The sequence below is a fragment of the Hyla sarda genome, unplaced genomic scaffold, assembly GCF_029499605.1.
Source record: "Hyla sarda isolate aHylSar1 unplaced genomic scaffold, aHylSar1.hap1 scaffold_646, whole genome shotgun sequence".
In the NCBI taxonomy this organism is placed as follows: domain Eukaryota; kingdom Metazoa; phylum Chordata; class Amphibia; order Anura; family Hylidae; genus Hyla; species Hyla sarda.
Window position 1 is genome coordinate 101,953 of NW_026610661.1, and position 7,248 is coordinate 109,200.

Here is a 7,248-nt window from a genome sequence, read left to right on the forward strand (position 1 = left end):
GTGACTTTGTGAAGAGGTTATTGAACACGAGGACGCCGATCAGGGGCTATAAAGCCCAAAGAACATGATGGATATGAGATCAGTGGCTTCTGCCTTATATTTAATATGAATAACATCATAGGTATTTGTGATGATTACCTAATATCTCCAAAAAATAAATGGATATGTTATACGGTTATACTATAATATATAATATAACATAGGACCATATGAAGTATATGGATATGTTATACAGTTATACTATAATATATAATATAATATGGGACCACATGAAGTATATGGATATGTTATACTATAATATATAATATAGGACCACATGAAGTATATGGATATGTTATACAGTTATACTATAATATATAATATAGGACCATATGAAGTATATGGATATGTTATACTGTTATACTATAATATATAATATAGGACCACATGAAGTATATGGATATGTTATACAGTTATACTATAATATATAATATAGGACCACATGAAGTATATGGATATGTTATACTGTTATACTATAATATATAATATAATATAGGACCACATGAAGTATATGGATATGTTATACAGTTATACTATAATATACTTCATATGGTCCTATATTATATATGGATATGTTATACAGTTATACTATAATATATAATATAGGACCACATGAAGTATATGGATATGTTATACTGTTATACTATAATATATAATATAATATAGGACCACATGAAGTATATGGATATGTTATACTGTTATACTACAATATATTATATAGGACCACATGAAGTATATGGATATGTTATACTGTTATACTATAATATATAATATAATATAGGACCACATGAAGTATATGGATATGTTATACAGTTATACTATAATATACTTCATATGGTCCTATATTATATATGGATATGTTATACAGTTATACTATAATATATAATATAGGACCACATGAAGTATATGGATATGTTATACTGTTATACTATAATATATAATATAATATAGGACCACATGAAGTATATGGATATATTATACTGTTATACTATAATATATAATATAACATAGGACCATATGAAGTATATGGATATGTTATACTGTTATACTATAATATATAATATAATATAGGACCACATGAAGTATATGGATATGTTATACTGTTATACTATAATATATAATATAATATAGGACCACATGAAGTATATGGATATGTTATACAGTTATACTATAATATACTTCATATGGTCCTATATTATATATGGATATGTTATACAGTTATACTATAATATATAATATAGGACCACATGAAGTATATGGATATGTTATACTGTTATACTATAATATATAATATAATATAGGACCACATGAAGTATATGGATATGTTATACAGTTATACTATAATATACTTCATATGGTCCTATATTATATATGGATATGTTATACAGTTATACTATAATATATAATATAGGACCACATGAAGTATATGGATATGTTATACTGTTATACTATAATATATAATATAATATAGGACCACATGAAGTATATGGATATGTTATACAGTTATACTATAATATATAATATAGGACAACATGAAGTATATGGATATGTTATACAGTTATACTATAATATATAATATAGGACCACATGAAGTATATGGATATGTTATACAGTTATACTATAATATATAATATAGGACAACATGAAGTATATGGATATGTTATACAGTTATACTATAATATATAATATAGGACCACATGGAGTATATGGATATGTTATACTGTTATACTATAATATATAATAATATAGGACAACATGAAGTATATGGATATGTTATACAGTTATACTATAATATATAATATAGGACCACGTGAAGTATATGGATATGTTATACAGTTATACTATAATATATAATATAGGACCACATGAAGTATATGGATATGTTATACAGTTATACTATAATATATAATATAGGACCACATGAAGTATATGGATATGTTATACAGTTATACCATAATATATAATATAGGACCACATGGAGTATATGGATATGTTATACTGTTATACTATAATATATAATAATATAGGATCACATGAAGTATATGGATATATTATACTGTTATACTATAATATATAATATAGGACCACATGGAGTATATGGATATGTTATACTGTTATACTACAATATATAATATAGGACCACATGAAGTATATGGATATGTTATACTGTTATACTACAATATATAATATAGGACCACATGGAGTATATGGATATATTATACTGTTATACTATAATATATAATATAGGACCACATGGAGTATATGGATATGTTATACAGTTATACTATAATATAGGACCACATGAAGTATATGGATATGTTATACAGTTATACTATAATATATAATATAATATGGGACCACATGAAGTATATGGATATGTTATACAGTTATACTATAATATATAATATAATATGGGACCACATGAAGTATATGGATACGTTATACAGTTATACTATAATATATAATATAATATGGGACCACATGAAGTATATGGATATGTTATACAGTTATACTATAATATATAATATAGGACCACATGAAGTATATGGATATGTTATACTGTTATACTATAATATATAATATAGGACCACATGGAGTATATGGATATGTTATACTGTTATACTATAATATATAATATAGGACCACATGGAGTATATGGATATGTTATACAGTTATACTATAATATATAATATAGGACCACATGAATTATATGGATATGTTATACAGTTATACTATAATATATAATATAGGACCACATGAATTATATGGATATGTTATACAGTTATACTATAATATATAATATAGGACCACATGGAGTATATGGATATGTTATACAGTTATACTATAATATATAATATAGGACCACATGGAGTATATGGATATGTTATACAGTTATACTATAATATATAATATAATATAGGACCACATGAAGTATATGGATATGTTATACTGTTATACTATAATATAGGACCACATGAAGTATACGGATATGTTATACAGTTATACTATAATATATAATATAACATAGGACCATATGAAGTATATGGATATGTTATACTGTTATACTATAATATATAATATAATATAGGACCACATGAAGTATATGGATATGTTATACAGTTATACTATAATATATAATATAGGACCACATGAAGTATATGGATATGTTATACAGTTATACTATAATATATAATATAGGACCACATGGAGTATATGGATATGTTATACTATTATACTATAATATATAATATAGGACCACATGAAGTATATGAATATGTTATACAGTTATACTATAATATATAATATAGGACCACATGAATTATATGGATATGTTATACTATAATATATAATATAGGACCACATGAAGTATATGGATATGTTATACAGTTATACTTTAATATATAATATGGGACCACATGAAGTATATGGATACGTTATACAGTTATACTATAATATATAATATAATATAGGACCACATGAAGTATATGGATATGTTATACAGTTATACTTTAATATATAATATGGGACCACATGAAGTATATGGATATGTTATACAGTTATACTATAATATATAATATAATATGGGACCACATGAAGTATACGGATATGTTATACAGTTATACTATAATATATAATATAACATAGGACCATATGAAGTATATGGATATGTTATACAGTTATACTATAATATATAATATAACATAGGACCATATGAAGTATATGGATATTTTATACAGTTATACTATAATATATAATATAATATAGGACCACATAAAGTATACGGATATGTTATACAGTTATACTATAATATATAATATAATATAGGACCACATAAAGTATACGGATATGTTATACAGTTATACTATAATATATAATATAATATAGGACCACATAAAGTATATGGATATGTTATACAGTTATACTATAATATATAATATAATATAGGACCACATAAAGTATATGGATATGTTATACAGTTATACTTTAATATATAATATGGGACCACATGAAGTATATGGATATGTTATACAGTTATACTATAATATATAATATAATATAGGACCACATAAAGTATATGGATATGTTATACAGTTATACTTTAATATATAATATGGGACCACATGAAGTATATGGATATGTTATACAGTTATACTATAATATATAATATAACATAGGACCATATGAAGTATACGGATATGTTATACAGTTATACTATAATATATAATATAACATAGGACCATATGAAGTATATGGATATGTTATACAGTTATACTATAATATATAATATAATATAGGACCACATGAAGTATATGGATATGTTATACAGTTATACTTTAATATATAATATGGGACCACATGAAGTATATGGATATGTTATACAGTTATACTATAATATATAATATAACATAGGATCATATGAAGTATACGGATATGTTATACAGTTATACTATAATATATAATATAACATAGGACCATATGAAGTATATGGATATGTTATACAGTTATACTATAATATAGGACCACATGAAGTATATGGATATGTTATACTGTTATACTACAATATATAATATAGGACCACATGGAGTATATGGATATATTATACTGTTATACTATAATATATAATATAGGACCACATGGAGTATATGGATATGTTATACAGTTATACTATAATATAGGACCACATGAAGTATATGGATATGTTATACAGTTATACTATAATATATAATATAATATGGGACCACATGAAGTATATGGATATGTTATACAGTTATACTATAATATATAATATAATATGGGACCACATGAAGTATATGGATACGTTATACAGTTATACTATAATATATAATATAATATGGGACCACATGAAGTATATGGATATGTTATACAGTTATACTATAATATATAATATAGGACCACATGAAGTATATGGATATGTTATACTGTTATACTATAATATATAATATAGGACCACATGGAGTATATGGATATGTTATACTGTTATACTATAATATATAATATAGGACCACATGGAGTATATGGATATGTTATACAGTTATACTATAATATATAATATAGGACCACATGAATTATATGGATATGTTATACAGTTATACTATAATATATAATATAGGACCACATGAATTATATGGATATGTTATACAGTTATACTATAATATATAATATAGGACCACATGGAGTATATGGATATGTTATACAGTTATACTATAATATATAATATAGGACCACATGGAGTATATGGATATGTTATACAGTTATACTATAATATATAATATAATATAGGACCACATGAAGTATACGGATATGTTATACAGTTATACTATAATATATAATATAACATAGGACCATATGAAGTATATGGATATGTTATACTGTTATACTATAATATATAATATAATATAGGACCACATGAAGTATATGGATATGTTATACAGTTATACTATAATATATAATATAGGACCACATGAAGTATATGGATATGTTATACAGTTATACTATAATATATAATATAGGACCACATGGAGTATATGGATATGTTATACTATTATACTATAATATATAATATAGGACCACATGAAGTATATGAATATGTTATACAGTTATACTATAATATATAATATAGGACCACATGAATTATATGGATATGTTATACTATAATATATAATATAGGACCACATGAAGTATATGGATATGTTATACAGTTATACTTTAATATATAATATGGGACCACATGAAGTATATGGATACGTTATACAGTTATACTATAATATATAATATAATATAGGACCACATGAAGTATATGGATATGTTATACAGTTATACTTTAATATATAATATGGGACCACATGAAGTATATGGATATGTTATACAGTTATACTATAATATATAATATAATATGGGACCACATGAAGTATACGGATATGTTATACAGTTATACTATAATATATAATATAACATAGGACCATATGAAGTATATGGATATGTTATACAGTTATACTATAATATATAATATAACATAGGACCATATGAAGTATATGGATATGTTATACAGTTATACTATAATATATAATATAATATAGGACCACATAAAGTATACGGATATGTTATACAGTTATACTATAATATATAATATAATATAGGACCACATAAAGTATACGGATATGTTATACAGTTATACTATAATATATAATATAATATAGGACCACATAAAGTATATGGATATGTTATACAGTTATACTATAATATATAATATAATATAGGACCACATAAAGTATATGGATATGTTATACAGTTATACTTTAATATATAATATGGGACCACATGAAGTATATGGATATGTTATACAGTTATACTATAATATATAAAATAATATAGGACCACATAAAGTATATGGATATGTTATACAGTTATACTTTAATATATAATATGGGACCACATGAAGTATATGGATATGTTATACAGTTATACTATAATATATAATATAACATAGGACCATATGAAGTATACGGATATGTTATACAGTTATACTATAATATATAATATAACATAGGACCATATGAAGTATATGGATATGTTATACAGTTATACTATAATATATAATATAATATAGGACCACATGAAGTATATGGATATGTTATACAGTTATACTTTAATATATAATATGGGACCACATGAAGTATATGGATATGTTATACAGTTATACTATAATATATAATATAACATAGGATCATATGAAGTATACGGATATGTTATACAGTTATACTATAATATATAATATAACATAGGACCATATGAAGTATATGGATATGTTATACAGTTATACTATAATATAGGACCACATGAAGTATATGGATATGTTATACAGTTATACTATAATATATAATATAGGACCACATGAAGTATATGGATATATTATACTGTTATACTATAATATATAATATAGGACCACATGGAGTATATGGATATGTTATACTGTTATACTACAATATATAATATAGGACCACATGGAGTATATGGATATATTATACTGTTATACCATAATATAAAATATATAATAGGGGACAGACCCAGGTGATAGACCCAGGGGATAGACCCAGGGGACAGACCCAGGGGACAGACCCAGGTGATACTGACAACAGAGACTGATGCCAAGTGCAATATAACAAAGCCTGTTCTGACCTATATAGATCG